Source organism: Pan troglodytes, chromosome 13, assembly GCF_028858775.2.
Source record: "Pan troglodytes isolate AG18354 chromosome 13, NHGRI_mPanTro3-v2.0_pri, whole genome shotgun sequence".
NCBI lineage: Eukaryota > Metazoa > Chordata > Mammalia > Primates > Hominidae > Pan > Pan troglodytes.
The window spans coordinates 137,095,388-137,121,281 of record NC_072411.2 but is presented as its reverse complement, the minus strand read 5'-3'; the positions used below and the strand labels follow the sequence as shown (position 1 = coordinate 137,121,281).

At 46.4% G+C, this 25,894-nt stretch overlaps 1 protein-coding gene across 1 annotated transcript in view; it reads right to left on the bottom strand.

The window, feature by feature from the left end:
• The window catches only part of SH3BP4 (SH3 domain binding protein 4), a 105,012-nt gene extending 103,756 nt beyond the window's left edge, over positions 1-1,256 (bottom strand). The window contains exon 1 of the mRNA XM_016950767.4: positions 1,087-1,256. The gene's annotated coding sequence lies outside the window, so the exon portion shown is untranslated. The remainder of the gene's footprint in view (positions 1-1,086) is intronic.
• Between the last annotated feature and the right edge of the window lie 24,638 nt (positions 1,257-25,894).

The following is a 25,894-nucleotide window of genomic DNA, read 5'->3' as shown; positions in this document are numbered from 1 at the left end:
GCTGTTTATATTTCTCTTTATCTCTAGCTTTCTGCCCTGAGCATACATTGTTTCTGTAATCAGAACAAAAGTTATGCGAACTTTATTATTATCACGGATAAATTCTATAGTTCCAATCTGCCTACTAACTTGGAAAGAATAAGCAGGAATACAATCTCGCACAGTGTTCTTTTTCAGATCTCATCGATCCATCAGGCTCCACGACCCTCTGCTCGCTGAGTCCGGCGGCTCTCCCGCGGCTCCTCCCGCGCGGCATCTCTGGGCGCCCGACACCCGGTCAGGGCCAGCTGGGCCTGTCCCCAACCCCCGTCTACACCGCAGGCCCCGGGCTAGGAGCCGCGGGACCCAGGGTTGGGGTCCCAACAGACACCCGCCCGTGCCGCGGAGCGGGCTTCTCGGTAAACAACGCTCAGAGAACAACGCGCCTCTATCCCAGCCGGTCCCCGCCCGCGGGCCGCCGGCGCTGTCACCTCGCGGCTGCTGGGTCACCCGATCGCCAAGCCAGAAACCGGAGTTTTCAATTTCATCCTCACAGGAGGGATCTCCGAAGAAGTTGAAATATGCATTGTCACCAACAAGTTTAACCGGAGACCGCGCGTCCTTCCCTCCTCCCCAGCGCCTCTCGAGGGGGGCGCCCCGACCCCTCCACGCCCTCCCGTGGCCCCCACGGCCCCCGTGAGCCGAGCGCGCCCCCCGATTTGCGCCCGAGGACGCGTCCGGTTGCCCAGGGAGGCCACCCCGCAGGGCCGCCCGCCGGGAAGTGGCCAGAGCCGGGGTTGGGGGGCGGCCCGAGCGCACGCGGAGGGCTGCGGCTCGGCGCCCGGAACCCCGGGCCGGGTCCCTGCCCACCAGCACCAGGGAGACCCGAGCGCCCGGGGGAGCGGCGAGGGGCGCGCGAGGCTTCCCCGAAGCCGCCCCACGCCCAGGCACCCGCGCAGCCCCGAACTCCGGCGGCGGTGGCACGATCGGCGCCCGCGGCACGATCTGCGCCCGCAAGGGAGTGCAAAGCCCCAGAGCACGACCCCGCGCCCCTGCCGGCCCCCAGGGCCCTGCCGCCCGAGGCGCTCCCCGCCGCCGCCTGCCTACCTGGCTCGCATGGCGTCCCCGCCGGCTCCTGCGGCTCCGCTCGTCGGCCAGCGGCTCGGCCCAGCCGGGGGCGCGCGCGGCTCCGCGGGACTCACGGCGGCGGCGGCGGCGGTAGTGGCGAGGGGCCCGGACCGCCGAGAGTGCCGGGCGCGCTGGGCCCCCGCCTCGGCGGGCGGAGGGTGGTCCCGCGCCTGGGCGGGGGCGGGGGCGGGGGCGGGGGCGCGGGGGGCGGGGCCGGGACCGGAGCTGAGGCCGCGGAGGGGGTGGTCCCACGCCGGGGCGGGGCTTCGGGAGAGGGGCGGGGCGGGGCGCGGCCGTCTGAGGCTGGCGAGCGTGGGGCGGGCTGGGGGTGGTGCCGCGGCTCCGGGTCCCGGCGGGTATCCAGTCTGGGCGCCTCCTCTTCTTCCTCCGCCCGGAGCCGGCCAGGGTAGCGGGGCCTTGGCCGCCCGGCATCCTCGGGTCTGGGTCCCCGGTACCGAGCAGGTCTGGGTGCTGGCCCGCGCTCCTGTGCCCCCCCGCACCCCCATCTCCCACCCCTTCTCCGGGAACCCCTAGCGAGGACCCCTGGGGCGGTGCGGTCCCCCCGCGAGCGGGCGTGGGCGAGGGTCGCGCCGCGTTCGGAGACGCTTTACTACACCTTGGCTGAGGACAGTGGAGGGAAGGCAGGCGCGAGGCTGCGGGGGCCGGAGCGAAAGTTACAAACTAACAACAGGGAAGGCAGTCCGGCTGAAAATCATAAAAGGAGGAGAGTTTCCTGCGAAGCGGAATGCAGATTGAAGGGCTCTGGTCGGAATCGTTTACACTTTGTCTGACCTGGGCGCCTCTGGGCCCCCGGCGCGTAAAACAGGCCTGGCACGTAGTAGGCGCTCCATCAATGCCCAGTGAGTGAACGCACCACTTAACTATGTGGCCAGCAACGTCTATGGACCGACACATCTAATCCTAAAAAAAAAAAAAAAATCCCAATTTTGGCTAGTCCATTTCACACGAGTAAACTAGAGCTCGGAGGGTTGGTTCGCCACAGCAGGAGAAGGGTAGAACCAGAATCTGAACCGAGGCCGACTCCAGAGGCTGGGGTCTAACCACTGCGCCACTGCCTGGGGCCCTCGGGACTGCGCCCACCCCCACCCCGGGAACCCGGAGCCCAGAAGAAAGCGCGGGTCTTTGCCGGGGAAGAAGCCAACATTTGTTGCTCCTGGTCCTGAGCGAGACACACACAGTCAGTCCTCACCATTAACCCCGAAGCAGATATTGTTATTGTCCCCGTTTTATAGGTGGCTTGAGACGTGCAGCACTATGTTATGATCGCATGGGGCGTGCCAGAGTCTGAATTCAAACCGGGTATGTTCAGACTCCCGAGCCCCTGCGGCTGCCCCTAAGCCCTGCCGCTCCTGCCGTCTGGGAGACCTTCCTTTCCCTAAGGAATCTGGTTTTCTGCCACTCCATTTGAAGTCTGTGTTGAAGTTTCAGGAGACACAGGTGGACAGAGGCACCGACCTAGGGCTCGGGAGAAGGGTGGACATTGCTGTTCCGATTTTGGTGTCATCTGTGTGTAGATCATGGAATTCCTGAAAATGGATACGAGTATCCCTAAAATACATGCCGCAGATTTTAAAAGGAGGCAGTGAGGCGAAGGGGCAGGTGGAGGAAGCAGAGAAGCCTCCGAGCAGAGGAGAGTTTCTGGGTGGCTAGGAGGTCTGATTGGTGTAGGGATGTGTCTGGAATGTGCTTGAATCTCTGGCAAGTTATCTCGCCTCTCTGTGACTCAGTTTCCTAAATGAGTGTAAAAATGAAAGGCAGCATGTAAAGTGCTCAGCAGACTGCCTGGCACACAGTAGCTTTCAGTAAGTTTTAGCTACTATTAGTACTGCTATCCCAAATGACATCCACACTGTGTTTTTTAAAAAATGCCTATAAAAGCATTGAAAAAGACAAGCCAGTAGAAAATGGACAAAAGCTATGAAGGTAATTCCTGAAATGCCACAAATGGCTCAAAGCATGAAAAGCTCCTTGACTATACTAGTGAGGGAGCTAAGGCAAAACATACACACACAAAAAAACAATCGAATAAGAAAACTCAAGGCCTGTCCAGGCAGCTCAGTTCACTGAGCAGAGAGGGAGAAAGATACCCTAAAAACCACAAAGAACAAAGTGCCGTGGAAACGCAGGATAGAACGTGAATAAACAAAGCATTACAGATTTCGCCTGGGGAAGCAGAGAGCGTGTCTTACGATGTCCACATATGTATGCGCAGTACTTGCTATAGTCATGCCTCAAGCATCCTCAAACCAGTCCACATCCTAGAGAGGAATTAACAGAGGTCAGAATGTTTAAACAAAGTGGTTAAAAAAAAGAAAAAAAACAAGAACACATTACCTTATATTCTTACTACAGTAACTGGAATTCTTCTTCAGCTCCTATGAGCCAGGGAGACAACATTACTGGTTTAGATGTAAGTTGTTTATGAACTGTTTTCTTTTTGTATCCTGGAAGACAGAAAGGTCTCTAGATGTTGCTTCCTGTTGAATGTGTGCTTTTTTTCCACCAGTTTTTGTTACTTGCTCTTCTAAAGGCCTCTGGATCAAAAGAAAAAAAAAATGAGCTATTCATTCATAACATTCAATTATTCAATAAGCCTTTCCAGTGGGAACACATACAGCAAAATCAATAACTTGGGTTTTTATTTTTTTTTTTAGTACAGAGATAACACATTTGTTTCAAAGGATTAAAATGATTAGAGAAATGTGTAGAGTAAAAAGTAAGCATCGATCCTAAGTTCCTACCCTTTCCCAGATTCCATAGTTAACAGTGAATTATACTCTACCAGAGGTTTTCCCCAAGCGTTTGCACGCGTTGGGTGCGTGCATGTATAGATGATACATATGTGCGTGATGTGTGTGGGTATATATACGTGGACATGCATCTATGTATAAAGACAGTGTGGTAGGTTCTAAAATCAGGCTGCCCAGCTTTGAATGCCAGACCCACCACTCACCTGCTGGGTGACATAAAGCAGGGCCACTCAGTACCAGTGTTCTCACCTTGAAGTGGGTACAGTGCTCCCCAGGATTAATGGAGGTGCTGCATGGAGACTGCTTAATGTAGTGCTGGGCGCACGGCACATTGTTTACAAATATAAGCTGTTACTATTCGTATTTACGCGCACATATACGTTATTCTTTGTTTCACATTAATAAGTTGAAGACAGTGAAATTTGGACGTCTGAAAAGGACTCCACTTGGCAAATCTCTCAGTGAGCACGGGCTCCTCTGTGTTGGGGTGTACTCAGTGTCTCTGTTGTCTAGGAAAGTAAGATGCACACAGATGAGCAGGGAAAGATTGGGGTAGGTTTGACAGTCAATGTGCTGCGTCTGTTACTAACACCAGCAACAGTTCAATCACACCAAGCACCACCAATTCATTCCAGGGACTTCTCAGAATAGATACAACACTCCCAGAAAAAGCAGCCCGGGCAAGAATAACTCCCAAGTAATATACACTATCCCGAACTCTACATAAGCTCTCTAATATGTTATAACATTCTGACCACCTATAAAATACACTTCATATTAGGAAATAACTACTCAGAAATTGCATGTGGCCCATAATGAAAATATCTCTCTATGGACAAAAACATTCTCGGCAATGAAATAAAAAGAATAATGTTCTTCTGGTGAACTGAAATCATTAATGACCAAAATGCCCATGTCACAGGGAAAATAGAATACAAAGGTACAAAACACAGCTAAAGGGCAAAGAAGAACACAAGGCATAGGATATTTTTCAAATGGAATCTGTAAGAGTAGAAATTTAATCGTCAATGTGGGTGAATGGATTTTTAAATTAGTTGCCTCTGACTCAGAATGCAGAGAGAGGACCTGTTATCAAAATGCAAGCCTAGATACATACCCTCTGTTGGTGATAAAATTTGGATATTTGTTCCTTCAAAATCTCACGTTGAAATATGACTCCCAATGTTGGAGGTGGAACCTGGTGGGAGGTGTTTGGGTCATGGTGACAGACCCCTCATGGCTTGGTGCTGTCCTCCCAATAGTGACTGAGTACTGGGGAGATCTGGCCTTTGAAAGTATGTGGCACCTCCCCCTCTCTCTCTTGCTCCCACTTCGCTTTCCACCATAAGTAAAAGCTCCCTGAGGCCTCATCAGAAACTGAGCAGATGCCAGAGCCATGCTTGTACAGCCCACAGAACTGTGAGCCAAATATATCTCTTTTCTGTATAAATTACCCAGTCTCAGGTATTCCTTTATAGCAACACAAGAACAACCTAATACAGTGGATTTAAGTTGAGGGAGAAAATGCTGCTTACATGATTCACAAGCCTACAGAATGACATTCATTTGTTCAAGAAATACTTATTGGACATCTGCTGCATGCCAGCCCCGAGCATGGCCCCAGGGAGTGAGAGCCCTGGTGAGACAGAGGCAGCTGAGATTCCAGAGTGGAGCCAGGCAGAAGGGGAACCACAAAGCCTACAGGTGGTGATAAGCGTCCTAAAAGAAAGCACACTGGGCTGTGAACTAGGATGAGGTGAGACCTGCTTTATGTGGGAGGGCTGGAGAAGGCCCTAGGGGAGGTGACATTGGACCCGAAGGGAAAGGAGTGGAGAGGGGCATGCTGGGCAGAGGGAACAGCATGTGCAAAGACCCTGAGGCTTGAAAGCGCTTCACACCCTCAGGGAACTGAAATGACACCAGTGAGGCTGGAGAGAAAAGAATGAAGTGAATGGAAAGAGGGAAAGAGAGAGATTCCAAGGGGACCGTGTTGGGAAATGGGGGCTCATGGGGCATCTAGATGCTGCCCATCCTCTGTAACTTCCCCAGCAGCTTGGAGAACGTTACTTTGCCAAGAATTCAGTGAGACACTAGCTATAAGAGAGAGCAAGACTTCGGTTTTGCCAGAAAATGTTGGGTGATCTGTTTGCCATTCTGAGAAGCCTCTATCCTTCCAGTTCTAAAAAGCTGTGACAGGGAGCCCCGCCACACGGCTGACTGTCCTTAATAAATTTATATGCACTGGGCCTGGGCACTGCGGCTCACGCCTGTAATCCCAGCACTTTGGGAGGCCAATGTGGGTGGATCATCTGAGGTCAGGAGTTTGAGACCAGTCTGGCCAACATAGTGAAACCTCATCGCTACTAAAAAAAAAAAAAAAAAAAAAATAGCAGGTGTGGTATCACATGCCTGTAGTTATAGCTACTCAGGAGGCTGAGGCGGGAGAATCGCTTGAACCTAGGAGGCGGAGGTTGCAGTGACCCGAGATTGAACCACTGCACTCCAGCCTGGGCAACAGAGCAAGAATCTGTCTCAAGAAAAAAAAAAATTCATAAGCACTGGGACATAACCCAGGCATCCCAGGAACATACAGAATCCAGAAGGGATGCAGAGACAAAATGATCTGCTGAAAAGAGTTCTGTGGCTTTAAGGAAACTTCCAGAAATACTTCTAAACAAATATTCATTACCTTGTTCATTTACTCACTTATCCATTCAACAAATATGTGTGGAATGCTTACTGTGTGTCAGGCAGTGTGCTAGGAGCTGAGGATAGGAAGATAGGTATGTTCTAGATTCTTCTACTTAAGGAGTACACAGTTGCTATCATTCTATATAGTTAGTCTATAGAACGATAGTTGGATAAGTGTCAGGGTACACAGAGGAAGGCCACCTGGACCCATCCTGGATGTAGGTGGGCATGGGTATCCTCAGGGATGGATGATGAAGGGTGAATACGATTTGTTAGTAGGCTTAGAAACAGAGCTGGGGGGCCAGGCGCCGTGGCTCACGCCTGTAATCCCAGCACTTTGGGAGGCCGAGCGGGCAGATCACTTGAGGTCAGGAGTTTGGGACCAGCCTGGCCAACATGGTGAAGCCCTGTCTCTACTAAAAATACAAAAATTAGCTGGCTGTGGTGGCGTGTGCCTGTAATCCCAGCTACTTGGGAGGCTGAGGCAGGAGAATTGCTTGAACTGGGGAGGCAGAGGTTGCAGTGAACCAAGATCGCACCACTGCACTCCAGCCTGGGCGACAGAGCGAGACTCCGTCTCAGAAAAAAAAAAGAGAAACAGAACTAGGGGACAGACATCCCAGGCAGAATCTGCAAGTGCAAAGTTTGGAGGTTTGAGGAAGTTCCAGGGAAGGAGCAAAGGGCTTTCTGTGTCTGGCAAGGAGAGTGGGATATTTCTGCGAGGCCAAGGAACACCAGGCCAGACATGCAGGCTACCTCAAATCCCGGAAAGTCCTGCAAAGCATAGAATCAAAACTGTACAAGGCCAATTGTCTGCACGTTAATATTTCAATGTCAAACTATGAAAATTTAACAAAGGCATTTTGGTGAGTTTGGGAATGTAAAAAAGAGGTGACAGGTTTGCAATCCACAGCCAGTCTTGTGATTAAGAAATAGCACGAACAGCAGAACATTCTGCCCAGAGGGCTGAGATTTACTCACACTTGTTCCTCTGGTTCACACATGGCTTTTCCACATGGCCTGGGAGAAGTTGCTTTATTTCTTAAAAAAAAAAAAAAAAAATCAGGGATGGGCGCGGTGGCTCATGCCTGTAATCCCAGCATTCTGGGAGGCCGAGGCGGGCGGATCACATGAGGTCAGGAGCTTGAGACAGACCTAGCCAACATGGCGAAACCCTGTCTCTACTAAAAAGTGCAAAAATTAGATGGGTGTGGTGGCGAGCGCCTGTAATCCCAGCTACTCCGGAGACTGAGGCAGGAGAATTGCTTGAATCCTGGAGGCGGAGGTTGCAGTGAGCCGAGATGGCACCACTGCACTCCAGGCTGGGCAACAGAGCAAGACTCTGTCAAAAATAAATAAATAAATAAATAAAAAATCAGTAACTACTAGTCATGTCAACATGGATATCAATTGGATTTAAATAGGGATTTAAATTGGTGTTTTCCATTTACATCAAAAAAGGAGAAAGATCTCAAACAACTTAACATCATGCCTCAAGGAAATACAGAAAGAAGAATAAACTAAGCCCATTGTTAGTAGAAGGAAAAAAATAATAAAGATCAGAGGAGAAATAAATGAAAGAGACTAAAAAAAATACAAAAGATTAATAAAACCAAGAGTTGGTTTTTTGAAAAGATAAATGGCCAGGTACGGTGGCTTATGCCTATAATCTTAGCACTTAAGGAGGCCAAGGAGGGGTGAATCACTTGAGGCCAGGAGTTCGAGACCAGCCTGGCCAACATAGTAAAACCCTGTCTCTACTAAAAATACAAAAATTAGCCAGGTGTGGTGGCGTGTACCTGTAGTCCCAGATACTCAGGAGGCTGAGGCATGAGAATTGCTTGAACCTAGGAGGTGGAGGTTGCACTGAGCCAAGATCTCATCACTGCTCTCCAGCTTGGGTGACAGAGCACGACTCTGTTTCAAAAAATAAAAAAAAAATAAAAGAAAGAAAGAAAAAGAAAAGATAAACAAAACTGACAAACCTTTAGCTAAACTGAGAAAAAACGAGAGGACAAATAAATAAAGTCAGAAATAAAAGAGGAAATAATACAACTGATACTACAGAAATATAAAGGATCCTAAGAAAACTCATGGTTTCACTGCTGAATTTTACCAAACATTTAAAGAATAACTAATACCAATCTTTCACAAACTCTTCCAAAAAATTAAAGAGGAGGAAATACTTCAAACTCTTTTTATGAGGCCAGCATTACTCTGATACCAAAACCAGAAAAAGACACTACAAAAAATAAATACATACATAAATAAGTAAGTAAAACTACAGGCCAGGATCCCTGTTGAACATAGATACAAAAATCCTCAAAAAAATACTAGCAAGCTGAATTCAACAACACATTAAAAGGATCATTCACCATGATTAAGTGGGATTTATCATAGGATAGGAGGATGGTTCAACAAATGTAAATCTACAGATGCAATACACCACATTAACAGAATGAGGGACAAAAACCATGTGATCATCTCATCAGACACAGAAAAAGCATTTGACAAAACTTGACATCCTTTCATGATAAAAACTCTCAACAAATTAGGTATAGAAGGAATGTACCTCAACACAATAAAGAACATATATATATGGTAAGCACACAGTTAACCTTATACTCAATGGTGAAAAATTGAAACCCTTTCCTCTAAAATTCGGAACAAGACAAGGAAACCTACTCTCACCACTTCTATTTAACATCATGTTGGAAGTCCTTGCAATTAGGCAAGAGAAAGAAATAAAAAGCATCCAAATGGGAAAGGAAGAAGTGAAATTGTTGCTGTCTGTTGTCCCATACAGAGGAAACCTTAAATATTTCACCAAAAAACTGTTAGGACTTAGAAATTAATACAGTAAAGTTGAGGATTACAAAAGCAACACACAAAAATCAGTCGTTTCCATTGATTTGTTGACACTACAAACTTTCCAAAAAACAAATTAAAAGAGCAATCTCATTTACAATGGCTTCAAAAACAAAAACAACTTAAGAATAAATGTAGCCAAGTAGGTGAAAACCTGTATACTGAAAACCATAAAATGTTGATGAAAGAAATTGAAGAAAACACACATAAACAGAAAGATATCCTATGTTCACAGATTGGAAGAAGTAATATTGTTAAAGTATCTGTGCTACCCAAAACAATCTACAGAATTAATGAAATCTCTATAAAATCTCCAATGTAATTTTACATAAAATAGAAACAATGATCCTAAAATTCATACAAAACCACAAAAGAAATCCAAATAGCCAAGGCAATCACACACAAAAAGAGCAAAGCTAGAGGCATGACACTACTTGAATTCAAACTATACTACAAAGTGATAGTAATTAAAACAGCATGACACAGACATAAAAATAGACACACTAACCAATGGAACAGAATAGAGAGCCCAAAAATGAATGCACATCTGTACAGTCAATAGGTTTTTGACAAAGGTGCTAAGAATACACAATGGGAAAAGGACAGTCTGTTCACTAAATGGTACTGGGAAAATTGGACATTCATATGCAGATGAATAAAATTGGATCCTTATCTCACCCCATATACAAAAATCAACTCAAAATGGATTAAATATTTAAACATAAAATATTTAAAAAATAGCCATGTCTCAAGACTTGAGACTTGAGACTATAAAATTACTGAAGGAGAATATAGGGGAAAAATTACATTAGTCTACATAATGATGTTTTTAGATTTGATTCCAAAAATACAGGTAAGAAAAGCACAAATAAACGAAGGGGATTACATCAAACTAAAAAAGCTTCTGTACAATAAAGGAAACAATTAACAATGAAAAGACATCCCACAGATTGGGAGGAAATATTTGCAAGCCATATATCTAATAAGGGGTTAATATCCAAAATATATAAGGAACTCAAACAACTCTATTAGGAGAAAAAAAAATCTGATTTTAAAATAGCAAGAGACCTGAATAGATATTTCCCAAAAGAAGACATATAAATGGCCCACAGATATATGAAAAATGTTCAACATCATTAATCATTAGGAAAGTGCAAATTAAAACCACAATGAGACATCAACTCACACCTGTCAGAATGGCTATTATCAAAATGACAAAATGTAGCAAGCGTTGGTGAGGGTGTGGAGAAAGGGGAACCCTTGTAGGCTGTTGGTGGGAATGTCAATTAGTACAGCCATTATGGAAGAGAGTATGGAAGTTCCTCTAAAAACTAAAAGTAGAATTACCATATGATCCAGCAATCCCACTTCTGGGTATTTACCCAAAAGATTTGAAATAAGTATGTTGAAGAGAAATTTGCACTTCCATGTTCATTGCAGCACTATCCACAATAGCCAAAATATGAAATCAACCTAAGTGTCCATCAACAGATGAATGGAGAAAGAAAATGTTGTATATATACATGGTAGAATACTATTCAGCCTTTAAAAAGAAAGAAATTTTGTAATTTTCAGTAACGTAGATGGAAGAGAAAAACATTATGCCCAGGCACAGAAAGACAAATACCACATGTTCTTACTTATGTGGGAAATCTAAAACAGTCAAACTCATTGAAATGAAGAGTAGAATGGCGGTAACAGAGGCTGGGGGTTGGGAGCACGAGGAGATGACAGTCAAAGGGTACAAAGCCTCAGTTAGACAGGAGGAATAGTAGTTTTTTTCTTTGAAATCTGTTGCATAGCATGGTAAATATAGTAAATAATAGTGTATTGTATGTTTCAAAATTGCTAATAGAGTAAATTTTAAGTGTTCTTACCCTAAAAACTGATGAATATTTGAGGTGATGGATGTATTTGTTGGCTTGATCTAATGACTTCACATTGTATTCATGAATCAAAGTATCACTTTGTATCCCATAAGTATATACAACTGTAGCTTGTTAATTTATAATAAAAATGATAATTTGATATAATCAGAAAAAAAAATTGCTGTTTTCAAGAAAGTGAGGGGGATGTGGACACAGATTCCATAGCAAAACCTGCAAATTTTTCTTCTCTTTTGCTGTTGTGTCTACTGGTGGGTGGACTTTTCTCTCTGTGTGTAAGATGTTAGAGAAGGCATTCTCTCTTCTTCCCTCCATTTTCCTCCCTGTCTCCCACTCTCCCTCTTCTTTTTTCTTTCTCTCCTCCACCCTCCTCTCCTCTCCCTCCCTCTCCTCTCCCTCCCTCTCTTCTTTCCCTCCCCTTTTTCTCCTGCATTATAAGGAGCTTTACCGCTTAGCTACCTTAGCCACATTTCTGTTCTCGTTGACCTTTTGAGGGCCAGAGAGAAGCACAGATTTGAGATTGCTGTTTAGATAGCACGTTTCTCACTGGGGAGAGGTAAAGGTCTGGTCAACATGTGGTTCTTAACATCTGGAAAGTCAATAGCAAACCTTTGTATTCCTGGCCTCTGGTGCATTTTGGGTTGCCTGCCTGCCACTCTACCACCTCGTTCATGAGCCGTACCCCCATCTTCCTTTAAGGAGTCACACTCAGATGTGTGCTTCTGGTGGCGCCCACAGCTCCTGACTCCAGGACCAGCCAGTCGGAACCTCCAAACCTCAGGGGCAGACACCTGAGCCAGGTCAGGCCAAGGGGACAGAAACCCGGGGCTTTTGCTGGAAGCATGCGGGAGAGAAGCTGCAAAGAAGCCATGTCCATTTCTTATTTCCATTTTGTTTTGGTTATAAAGGGCAGAGGAGGGAAATGATTTGCTTCTTTATGCTTGCTTGTGCATCAGGTGCTTTTGAGAGATAGTCTGAAAAAGAAAAAAAGAAAACAAGAAGTGCCCTGGTGGGGTGCTTGTTTTGTGCGGGGCCCCATTTCTGCAGCCCAGTAGGTGATGAAGAGAGCTCACGCTTGCTGGGACTCTAAGACAGTCTGAGCCTGGACCTCACAGTTCATTCTTCCCCAGCGGCATGCTGGCCTGAAAGCAGGTACTGGCCCTGGAGAGGAATTTGGAGGCTGCCAGGTGCCCCGCGCCTCTGGTCAGTGCAGAGCAGGGCAGCACTTGGAGCTGTCACTGAAGAGAGGCTGTGTAGGGAGAGGACCCGCTGCGGGCTCAGCTTTGGGGTGATCTCTCCCTAAGGACCTCCCCTTGAGCTGGTAGTTTTGTGTATCAGCCTCTCTCCCTAGGGGTTCTGGGAGGGCAGAGAGTGGAGGGCAGGTGGCCCTGCTCCCTCCCCAGGTAACGGGCATTGTCAGAGAGGGCCACTATGGGGGCAGTAATCTCACAGGCTCACTGTCTACACACACTTGGAAAGAACAGGGAGGGGGCTTCCTGATTTTCTCCTCTGAGCATCCGAATCTAAATTATCATAGATTAGGGCAGGAAGGAAGTCGTCTATTTCTGGAGTCTAATATGTGAGAAGTTCTTTTAGACAGCAACTAAAGGACTGGGTCTCAAAAACTGTCACATATTAAAAATGTATAATTCTATGCTGCAGGCTAAAAGCACCACTGCCCTCCCACCAGCCCTCCTACCTCTGTTTCTGATGTCAATTTCTAGTTCCTTCTCCTCATAGAGGCAGGGTATGGAATCTAGGCAATGGGACACTGGTTTCTGGGCTGCTTCTTAGTCCTGTATAAACCTGATCTATTTCATCTTCACAAGAACCGGCCACCTGTATCTCTCAGGGGAGGACTCCCAGGCCTGGCAATTGTCTCTGTTTATGCACTTGTTCCAAATGCCACCTTTGGATTCCAATTCTTTATCAGTTGTTTACATGGGAAGTTCTTCCTGACATTTATTCTGCTCCGCACCTTGCAGGTGGACCACCCTGCCTGGGCTGGGGTACTCTCTGATGCCCTGGCATTTGGGTCTAGTGTCTCAGGCAGCTGTGGAAAGAGTCAGGCAAAGGCATAGATTGTCATCTTCAGATCTCTCTGCATACTTTCCAGGTTAGCAAGTTCCCCAATAAGCACCGAGTCTGTGGAAAGAGTCAGGCAAAGGCATAGATTGTCATCTTCAGATCTCTCTGCATACTTTCCAGGTTAGCAAGTTCCCCAATAAGCACCAAGTCAAATTGAACTAATAGCTCTTGAGTGCTTCTTCTGAGCCAGATACTATGCTGCACACATTGCCTCCTATTATTTTCATTTTTACAAACTCATTCTCAGTGATTAAATACTTTGCCCAAGATCACAGATAGATAGCTGGGAAGTGGCACATGACAGGCTCGAACCCAGGTCTCCCTAACAGCATATGTTTTTCACCTGCAACTCTTGTGCCTACTGATGCTTCCCCACAGGTGAGGGCCGTACAGTCCTAGGTGTGCCCATTGCTGCCTGTGTAACCTTGAATAGGTCACTTTTCTTCTCTACAGTTGGATCAAATAAGCAGATGAACTAGATCATCTCTGAAGTCCCCTCAACCCTTGACAGGCCGGGTTCATGTGTTCATTTAATAAACATGCAAGAGCCTACTATGGGCCAGGCATTGTTGGAGTCACAGGGAATATTGCAATGCACATGCTGTCACAGAATTAAAATCAGGTAGGGGTAACAGGCAATAAATGACAACATAAAAAAGTCTAGGGGATGCGTTTTCCTTTCTCCTTTCCCTAGACTTGAGAATCACTGCCAAGGAAGATCATCAAGAACTCCAAGGGAAAAAAGGGCCGTTCAGAAGGAGAGGGGGCTATTCCCACACACAGAGGCTCCCAGGGTTGCAGTGTGCCCCGAGCACAGGCTAGAGTCTGACATCTCTGGGGTGGAATGGGATAAAGGCAGACTGTTTCTTCAGGCTTATTTTTCATGCCCCTGTGTGCTCCAAGGGGATTTAGACAGTTCGTGATAAATAATACAAAGTCCATAAAGCCATTAAAAAGAAAGGAAATGTTTAGGAGCCTTGTAATATGGACTAAAGATGGAAGGAGTTGTGTTTTTTTTTTTATACCAGCAAAACTTGGCTGAGGTGTATGCCTGCAACGGAGCATAAGATTTAACACCGAGCTCCCAGGTAACTAAAGAAAATGGAACACGCAGGAAGTTATGAATACACTAATTATCCACTAACAATCATTTTATCACTTATCCAGAGAGACCAGCGTTTTTCACCTCTAACGTGCACAGTGCACCTGATGGATATGTATTTCTTCCCTCGGTGTTCTTACAAATTTCTCTCTGTTCCCAGGGTTGTGAAATTTCTTGAGAGTCACTTTGTGTTCTATTTTCATCTATTGTGATTTGTGATGAACAATTTAACAGCCTTTCAATCTGGAAACACACGTGCTTCTTGTGTTTAAATTGTGGGAGATTTTCCTGAATATTTTTTCTTTAATAATTTGAACCTGGCCTGGCATGGTGGCTCATGCCTATAATCCCAGCACTTTGGGAGGCTGAGCAGGGGTGGATCACTTGAGGTCAGGAGTTCGAGACCAGCTTGGCCAACATGGTGAAACCCTGTCCCTACTAAAAATACAAAAATCAGCCAGGCGTGGTGGCGCATGCCTGTAATCTCAGCTACTCCGGAGGCTAAGGCTGAAGAATCACTTGAACCCAGGAGGCGGAGGTTGCAGTGAGCCGAGATTGCACCACTGTACTCCAGCCTGGGTGACACAGTGAGACTGCATCTCAAAACAAACAAACAAACAAACAAACAAATGAGCCCCTCCATTTTCTGTCTCTGGAACTCTGATATTTTTTCTCTCTCTGGGGCTCTGATTTTTTTGGATGTTTGACCCTGTGTTCTTTATTTTTTTCCTCATGTATTCCCTATCTCTGTGTCCATTTGTTCAGCTCTTTTTAGATACTGGCTTCATTTTATTTTCCCAATTTTCTACTGAATTCCAAAATCTTTGCCATTATACTTCTAATAGTCTATTTTTTTTAAACACAAATACTAGCCTCCCACCAACACTATTCTGCACCTTACCTTCTGCCCAAACAGAATATCCTGGAAATGGTGTCAAAGCAGAGGACAGAGTGTTGCCTCCTTCTCTTTAATGGACATACAGTGTTTCATTGCATGGCTGTGCCAGACTTTATTCACCACGTTGGGGTGGTTCTGAAGGATGACAGGCATCCACTAACTGAGAGGGGGCTCTGGGCATCACAGGTAGAGGAGCAAGTCAGTGGGAAGATGTGGGATGTGAGACAGCCTAGGACATTGCAAGAGCTGGGCTTGGGTGGCCAGGATGAGATTGTAGCACATGTGTCTGTGCGTGTGTGTTGGAGAGAATGTGACTTGAGAGTCAGATGAAGGACAGGTCGCTTTTCCAAGTGATGTTAACAGAATACTCTAGACTGAAAGCAGAGGAGGGCCATCAGGACATCTGTTCCTCAGAAGCTCCTCCTATCTGCAGTATGGAAAGTGGACCAGAAGGGGATGAGACTTGGGTCATGAAGGACAGTTAAATGGTTGTTTCAGAAACTGGGGCAAGAAGTGATGAGGGTTGGAACTGGGGCAGTGGCAGTGTGGTAAGCAGAGATGCTCGATGTGAGGATGGCAGGCACTGTCTGGTTTGTGGCTGTGTGGAGGGAACAAAGGAGAAGACTAGCACGATGCCTCCATTCGGCCAGTTGACTTAGCAGACAATGTCTCCCTTCACAGGACGGGGAATCCCAGATAGGAAGCAGTTCTGAGGGGAATGAAGAACTTAGGTTTGGACATGTTGAGTCTGAGATACTTCTGGGACATCCAAATAGAGATGTCCTAATGATGGGGGTCTGATTCTTAACCAAGAGGTGTGGGCTGACGTTGTAGATTCATCGGGACGATGATGGAAACTGTCATTCACTCCTGGACACCTTGGCGCATGCTCTCCCTCCACTCCTTCCTCTCTCACTGTATCTCCCCTGATGCTCCTCGAGCACATGCAGCAGGGACCTGCCTGAGGGTCTCTGGACTTGCTGTTCTGTTTGCCAAGTGCACGCTCCCCAGGACTTCACGTTGGCCACCTTCCTGTGTCATTCCATCTCTGATCAGCAGCCTCCCTCTCTGATCACCCTAATCCAGGTAGAGCCCTCTCCTAACTGTTACTCTCCATCAGCTTCGCCTCCTTTTCTTTTGCTGCCCAGTGTTTATCATCACCTGTCCTTGTGGTACATACTTAAGCATTCATTTATTTGTCACTCGTTCCTTGCTCTCCGCCCTCACTCTGCATTGAAATGTAAGTTCTTCCAGAGGAGAGGTGATTGCCATATCCACTGGGCCTAAACACTCCCTGGGAACAAGTTGGTGCCCCAGAAATATTTGTGGAGGGAATGAGTGAGTGTCCAGAGGGAGTCAAGAGAAGACTCAAAAGGTACACTTGGGGAAACAGAAGGGAAGTCAAGGTAACCCAGCCTCCAAAGGCCAGGAGAGAACGGATTTCAAGTAGGAGAGACGGGTCAGCCGTGTCAGATGTGAGCGGGATGGCAAAAAAAAGAAAAGCAGAGGACCCCTGTTGGTTTGGCAACAGGAAGAGCATGGGCTGCTTTAGCCATGACAGAGGGGCAGAGGGCAGAGGGCAGACTGGGAGGTGAGAGTGGGTGACTAGGGGTCAGGATGTTTTTAAGAAATTTGTTATGCATAAAGACATACAGAGTGATTTAATGGACTTTGTGGACTCCGGGGCAGGTGGGAGGCAGGTGAGGGATAAAAGAGTACACATCAGATACAGTGTACACCGCTCAAGTGATGGCTGTTCTCAATCCCAGACTTCACCACTACAGAATTCATCCATGTAACCAGAAACAACTTGTACTCTCAAAGCTATTAAGATTTTTAAAAAAGAGAAGAAACTGGCTATGAGTGGATCAAGATAAGGGAGGAGCTAGAAGGAGACCAAGATATTTTCCTTTTTTTTCCCCTCCAAATCATTGTTTATTGGTTTTGGGGTGCAACAGCCAGATAAATGACAGGGCACAGTCTGAATGGGCACCTGGAGGTGCCTTTTCAGAGGCAGAAGCATCTGAGATGGTCGCCAGAGTCTAGAGGTGGCAGTGGGGGCAGGTAGCAGGCAGGGCCTGTGCCCTCTCTGTGGAGGCAGCGGTGCACCGCCGGATCAGTCTCTCTCTGCCTCAGCCCCTCTACTGCTCCCCTCTCCCCATAAGTAGGCTCTGATAAAGCTGGCCTCCATAAGTATGGATTTTCACACATTGTATGTTGCACTTGCTAGTGTGACTGAGGCTGGTGAGAGTGAGGGGTGCCTCTTATTACAGTGTTGTGCTGTCTGAAGTCCCTACCTTGACCTGTGGACCTGGGCTTCGCCTTTCCCTCAGCTGCCTCTGCTCTCCACTTGTCAGGCTGTCAACACAGAGGCAGCCCTTCCTGTTCCCCACCAGGAAACCTGCTCTCCAGGCAAACCCGGCCACTAGAGGTAAAGAGTCAGTTTGGGGCCAGGCACAGTGGCTTACGCCTGTAATCCCAGCACTTTGGGAGGCTGAGGTGGGTGGATCACAAGGTCAAGAGATTGAGACCATCCTGGCCAACGTGGTGAAACCTCGTCTCTACTAAAAATACAAAAAAATTAGCCGGGCATGGTGGTGCACGCCTGTAGTCAGTCACAGCTCCTTGGGAGGCTGAGGCAGGAGAATCACTTGAACTCAAGAGGCGGAGGTTGCAGTGAGCCGAGATCGGGCCACTGCACTACAGCCTGGCGACAGAGTGAGATTCCATGTCAAAAAAAAAAAAAGAATCAGTTTGGAAGGAAGAAGACCAGGATATCCAACCCCTTCCCATTTGTGAAGGAGACTTCCAGAGAAGGCAGTGGTGGAGCCTTGGAGGAGGTTCCCATGCTCCCGAGTTTTCTCAGCATCTCTGCAGAACACAGAAACAGGAAGTTGACGTGTGCCCAGGAAGTGAAGTGGGAATGCAGTCCTCAGGCTGGAAAACTGAGGTTTGGGAGCAGATGGAAGGGCCACAGATGGTTGTGTTATAAAGGGACAACCAGACGTAGATGGTCAGAGAGACAACACTATCGCCAGGACAGCTCTGAAAAATATGATGATAACATTTCAGAGTCCAGAATGGAGATGGGGCAAAACCAATAATCAAAAGATTTATAGAATGAGCCGGGCGCAGTGGCTCACGCCTGTAATCCCAGCACTTTGGGAGGCTGAGGCGGGTGGATCACTTCAGGTCAGGAGTTCGAGACCAGCCTGGCCAACATCACGAAACCCTAATTCTACTAAAAATACAAAAATTAGACAGGCATGGTGGCGGGTGCCTGTAATCCCAGCTCCTTGGGAGGCTGAGGCAGGAGAACTGCTTGAACCTGGGAGGCAGAGGCTGCAGTGAACCCAGATCATGCCATTGCACTCCAGCCTGTGCGACAGAGCAAGAGTCCATCTCAAAAAAAAAAAAAAAAAAGAAAAAAGAAAAGATTTGTAGAATGAAATACAAATCAGCCCGAAAATAGAATTCCAACATGAGGAAATCATGGCTGGAGAGGGCAGGCAGTGACCCGAGTTGAACATATGGAGATAAAGCCATGCAACTTTTAAGACACAATTTTTAAAAGTACTTTGTTGTCGTTGTTGAAAGAAATTATTTGCAGAGAAATATTAAAATGATGATGTTTACAGATCCACATTAATTTGGGTAGGGGTGGGGAGGTAAGCAAGAAAACTTCGAAATCTACTGTTTTCCTTATAAGGTTATTACAAGGCTCCTTTCCTTATTGACTTTGACAGTTAGTTTCCATTAAGTTTAAGAATACATTTTTAGGCCGGGTGCGGTGGCTCACGCCTGTAATCTCAACACTTAGGGAGGCCGAGGTGGGCGGATCACGAGATCAGGAGATCGAGACCATCCTGGCTAACACGGTGAAACCCCGTCTCTACTAAAAATACAAAAAATTAGCCAGGCATGGTGGCACGTGCCTGTAGTCCCAGATACTCGGGAGGCTGAGGCAGAAGAATTGCTTGAATCCGGGAGGCAGAGGCTGCAGTGAGCCGAGGTCACGCCACTGCACTCCAGCCTGGGTGACAGAGTGAGACTCTTCCTCAAAAAAAAAAAAAAAAGTACGTTTTAAAATATTTTCATGTAGGCCAAGCACAGTGGCTCATGCCTGTAACCCCAGCACACTTTGGGTGGCCGTGGCAAGAGGATCACTTGAGCTCAGGAGTTTGAGACCAGTTTGAGCAACGTAGCAAAACCCTGTCTCTCTAAAAAATACAAAAATTAGGTGGGCATGGTGATGTGTGCCTGCAGTCCCAGCTACTCAGAAGGCTGAGGTGGGAGGATCGCCTGAGCCTGGGAGGCAAGTCTGCAGTGAGCTGAGATCACGCCACCGCACTCCAGCCTGGGCAATAGAATCAGACCCTGTTTCAAAACAATTTTTTTCGTGTAATAATTGTTAGATTAAAAGAATATTTACCTCACAAATCAGTACGAAAGTCTATACAGGAAAATAAAAGGGGGGAAAAAAGACCTCACTCAAACAAAACCAAACACAGCAGAGAGGAAACAATTACAGAAGCAAAACTGAAGAGAAACAATGTTGATGGGTATAAATGGGTTAATTCAATAAGAAAAAGGAAGCAAATTGAATTTAAAAACAAAAATCCAATAATAGGCTGCTTACAAGTCAGACCCATGACATGATGACAGAGGGAAAGAATTAAAGGCAAACATATAGTACCAGGTACATGAGAACCAGAAAGGAAGTGAGCGGGGATATGTTAGCATCAGCCGGGATTCAAAGCGAAAATCCTCCCTGGGAAAGGGGAGGTCTGCTTGCTCTGCATGATAAGGGAGGAAATCAACACTGTCTCCCTAGGGGACCTCATCCACACACCCACAGTTAATGATCATCTATATGCTAATGATCCTTGATTCACATCTCAGGCCCAGATCCAATCTGTCACCCACCTCCATACCCCACTTCCATTTGTCTGTTTACCACCCTTACCTGACTCAAGTTTCTGCAAGAGTGACCAAGGTTCCCATCTGCCCAGGCCTGCGGGGGTTTTCATGGGCATGAGATTTTCAGTGCTGAGCTGGGACAGTCCCAGGGAAGCCAAGACGGTTGGTCAGCCCAAGTCCCTCTGTCACTGAGAAGGGGACGCCCTGTTTGCTCCATGCTGCTCGGCGCAGACTGTGATCCCAGGCTCATTTCTGCTTCCTTTGTCTCAACGTACAAGGAGGGCAAAGCCTGTGTTTGGGATTGTTTGCCTTTGTGTCTGCGCCGTCTCCCACATGCCTGACACGGAATCAATGTTGGCGGAATGAAAGAGGAAATGAATGATGGCCTAATGTCAAGACTCTTAATGTGTCGCAAAGCCGCATCAGAATGCGCAAGGCAACTTCCAAATAATTTGCTCATTTAAACATTTAAACACATTTTTTAAAAGTATAAAACAAAACATGGGCATCGGGCACGGTGGCTCATGCCTGTAATCCCAGTACTTTGGGAGGCCGAGGCAGGTGGATCACTTGAGGTCAGGAGCTCGAGACCAGCCTGGCCAACATGGCAAAAAACCCGTCTCTCCAAAACAAACAAACAAACAAAAAAAGCAACGATTAGTAGCCAGTAGCCAGGTGTGGTGGCGCATGCTTATAATCCCAGTTACTCGGGAGGCTGAGGCAGCAGAATCCCTTGAATATGGGAGGCGGAGGTTGCGGTGAGCTGAGATTGAGCCACTGCACTCCAGCCTGGGTGACAGAGCGAGACCCCGTCTTAACTAACAAACAAACAAACATAACCACATTTGTATGTGTGTGTGTGTGTGTGCGTGTGTGATGTTTCCTTTGGCCACCTTCTCTCGACAGAGATCATTCAGAAATACCTCCATCTTCTTGAACTCTCCTCAGTCTTTCAGTTGTCCGCATCCATTTGTTTTGCTTCACAAAAGTTCAACTTTTGCAAGATATTTTAGTTTCCTAAGATTTTGGAATTTCTTCAACTTTGCTGAGTAAGTTTGGATTTCAAAAAAAAAAAAAAGAAAACAAAGCAAAACAAAAAAAAAACAGAATTAAAATAGAGTGGCCATTTATTACTAACTAAAAATGTTTTTCCCCTTGATGTAGAAATTGCTCATCTTGGTATCATTTACAGAAACACTTTCTGTTCCCCAAATATTTATTAATGAAATATTTTTATCTCCAAACATGCCTTCCAAATATTTACTTCTTAGCAATGCTTTTGCAAAGTTCTGTTTATAAATTGCTAGGAGAAAGTGGTGAGAGTCCCTCTTACTTCGCAGGACTAGGGTAACTTGGGTGAAAGGTTGTTTGGTTGTTGGCTTTGCTACAGAATAATAGGTTCGGTTCTGTTGTGTTTTGTGTGGTTCCAATGTTTAAAACACGTATCCAAGAATAGATGCATACGAATTTTCTGCAAGAGAGGATCTAGCTATAATAGACCCAAATAGATGAGTGAAACCTGAGAATGAGGAGAGGGATGCCTGTTGTTAGTTCATAGCAAGTGAAGGCTGATGGATGCATCCAATGGCTGACTCACTAGGCACCAAGACGCATATGAACACACATATAGGACGACCCCTTGAGTTCCTCTTCCCCTTTGCAGAACTTTTCCCTTTCCTAATTGTCCACTTTGGCCCCGCCTTCGGCTGCGCAGCATGGCCTCTGTGCTACAGCTCCTAAAATTTACAGGACCATCTTGAATTTAAATATTTAGTCAGTTTTTGACTGCATGTAGCAAATTAATCCCAGTTTTTGGCTAGGAAAACGTGATCCAACACAACTGAGTGCTTTTCAGCACTTTACTTGGTAAGAAAGAATGAGTTTTCTCAACAAATCTCCTAGGAGAGGGGGACTTCAGTTTTGGGTATGTCGTCGGCGTGCAAAATAAATGCCAACATCTTTTTTGGGGGTGGGTGGAGTTGTGTTACTTAAAACGATGGGGTTATTTTATTGTACAGTTTGTGCCAGCTCTGCTCAGTTGAGTGTTGCTATGCACGGTGTTTTCTACATGGTTGGTGTAGTACTCCAAGTAATTTGTTATTGGCAAAACGTGAAGCACCAAAGTTGGTGAATAATTTACCTTAAAACGATTCAAGCTGCTATGTCCTCGATGGAATCCTTGCTCACTTGCATTCGTTTGACTTTATTGGATGGGAGAGAAGGGTTAGAGCAACAGCCAGCAGCCAGGGGCTTTTTTCTCCTGTGCCCAGGCAACCCCCTTGGGCCTGTGTCACACCTGTGTGCATCATCTGGTCACGTGTGACTCATGGGAGCTCTTGCATGATGTCACTTGTTTTCTAAAAACACTTCTAGCTCTTTCCTTTCTCTATAAAGTGAAAGAGGCAGTTCTGGGAAAGGCACTTGAGGTCTGATTGGAAATGGAAACCTTTAAGCAGAGATAAAGTAGCTTATGACAAGATTTATATTTGTATAATAGTTTCAATGTACTTTATAAAACTAAATTATTTAGTGCTGATAGAGAAAGTAATGAGAAGATAATGCGAAATGAGCTCACAACCTAATGGTCTTTATTTTTAGACTTGTGTCTCTGTGTGTTCCCAACAAATCGTGCTGCCCGATTCTGTTTCCTTAGGTCAATATTACCCTGTGCATGCTCATCTGTGGTGAGCAGTACCAGCTAAGCACAGGAAATGTCTCCTAAAAAGCTAAAAAGAAAACCTAGAACTTAGTTTTTATTGTTGCAATACACAAATTGGATAATCTATATGCCCTTTGTGCAGTGTAGGTTAAAAATAAACAAAAAGGGCAGGTGCAGTGAATCACACCTGTAATCACAGCACTTTGGTAGGCCGAGGCGGACGGATCACGAGGTCAAGAGATCAAGACCATCCTGGCCAACACGGTGAAACCCCATCTGTACCAAAAAATACAAAAAAATTAGCTGGGCATGGTGGTGCACACCTGTAGTCCTAGCTACTTGGGAGGCTGAGGCAGGAGAATCGCTTAAGCCCGGAAGGCAGAGGTTGCAGTGAACTGAGATGGTGCCACCGCACTCCAGCCTGGGGACAGAGCGAGCCTCAGTCTTAAAAAAATAAATAAATAAACAAACCCAACACTGGGTCCAAGTAAACATAAATGTAATAATTTATTAAGGTATTAATAACAAGTGATGTCACCAAGATTTAGCAAAACTCACCACCTTACAAATTGGTCCTAATTACTCATATGCTGGAAAATATGTTTTCAAGATGTCTGTGTGAGTTTGTCTACAATTCAGTATCCTTTAAATAGCAATTTTGTCTTTAAGACTTACCTAGCAACTATTCCTGAGCTGCTCTGTGGCATGCACCCAGTTATTACCTGTAACTGTTCCTGAGAATTTTAATTATTCAACTTTTGGTATGTGTGTTTGTCATCTTTTCAATTATAGGGACTATGCCTTTTACTATCTGGAACCCTTTACTTTGCCCAAAACGGTATCTACACAGAGTAGGGTTCCAGCACATTGTAATTCAGTTTCCTGCTCTTCTCTCAGAAGGAAAGGATAGCTTTTAAGATCACATGTTCGTAGAATTCTTGGAGGTCCCCTGTGGCCAGCGCCATCTGATGTTGATTCCCTTTTCCCACCTTCCTGACCAGCCTCTGCGTTCAGCCCTGCAGAAGCAAGAGGTCTCGCGATCGCTGTCGGCCTGCGCACGTAAGAGGCAGCGGTCGCCATGTGTGACTGGAATCTGCCTTCCTGAGACTTCCGGCATCAGGGCTGTCTGGCTCCTGGGAATACACAACCATGACCTTCTTCTTCTGAGAGCCCATTTCAGGATGGAAGGGAGCCCTCATAGCCTCCCCATTTCCCGTCTGTCCTGGGCTCACCAAAGACTAAGTTTCCTTGCCCGTCCTGATTGAAGTCTTTCCGAATCAGCTCGCTCTATGGCTGCAGCATGCAGAAGGTATCCAAGGCTGGTTTCCTTTGACTCTCCAGCATTGGAGTCTCCACCCTATATTTGCAGAATATCCCATCTTATGAGTATTTTGGGGAGAACAAACCCACCTCCCACTAGAGAAGCTGAACCCCAGCAAATGGGGTGGCTTTCAACCACCCGAACCCCTGCCTGCTTTCTCTTCCCCTTGGAGCCAGTACTTGGTGTTGTGATGAAGGCTCCTCCAACCAGAAGGACCAGGCTGGGCTTTGAGTTGAGATGCAGAAGGACCAGGTGGATGCTCTTCCCAGGCAGTGAGGGTGGCGCTCTTGAGGATGTTCAGGGTCCTAGGCTCCGTGGCGGTGGCAGGCCCATCCTATCAGGAAGATTCTGGCTGTCGGTTGCAGGTCTGCCCACCAGCTGCTCCTCTCCAGCTCTCCCAGCACTTCCCAGTGCTCTTCTATAAATGGCTTTTCTGCTTAAATCAGCCAGTGTCCATGTCTGTTTCGGGCAACCAAAAACCTTGTATGATTGTACACGGTATGGCATGGTGGTTAAGAGTTCTGGTGTGGAGGCTGACTTTGGGGTTCCCCATCACCTGATTCCCCACCTCTGTGGCCACGGGTATTAACATCCTCTTTGGGAAAATGGGATAATAGTAGTAATCCTACCTTCATAGGATTTCCCATCCAATAATTAAATACATTCATTAAATAATTAAACATTGTATTAGTTTGTTAGGGCTGCCGTAACAAAGTACTACAGACTAGGTGGCCTAAACAACAGAAATTTATTTTATAACAAAATCTAGTTCATAACTAGGAGTCTGAGATCAAGGTGTTGGCAGGCTGCTTTCTTCTAAGGCTTCACTCCTTGGCTTATACTATAGATGGCCTTCATTTTTTTTTAGCGGGGGACAGGATCTCACTCTGTCACCCCAGGCTGGAGTGCAGTAATGTGATCTCAGCTCATGACAGCCTCCACCTTGCAGGCTCAATTGATCCTCCTGCCTCAGCCTCCCAAGTAGCTGGAACTACAGAGGTGCCATCATGCCCAACTACTTTTTGTATTTTTTTATAGAGACAGCGTTTTACTATGTTGCCCAGGCTGGTCTCGAGCTCATGGGTGCAAGTGATCCACCTGCCTCAGCCTCCAAAAGTGCTGGAATTACAGGAATGAGCCACTGCCCCCCGCCTAGATAGCCATCTTGTTCCAATGTCTTCACACAACCCCCACTGTCTCTTCATCCTAAGCTTCTCTTTTTATAAGTACGCCAATCATATTGGACTAGGGCCCACCCCTATGACCTCATTTTAACTTGGTTACCTCTTTAAAGGACCTGTCTCCAAATACAGCTGCATTCTGAGGTCCTGGGGATTAGGAATTTTGAGGGGAAACTATTCTGCCCATGGCAAAGGTCATAATACATGTGAGGAGCATGGCATGGAGCCTGACATGCCAGAAGCAGCATTGCCCTTTATATAGGCAGGACTCACCCCTCAGAACTAGGTTTTTGAAAGCCGCCTCTCACCTGCGGGATGGGACAATCACAGAGGACTGTGCCTGGTTGAAGGAAGTATGTTGCTGCTGCTGTTATTATTACTGTTTTTAGCTTTAGCCACGTT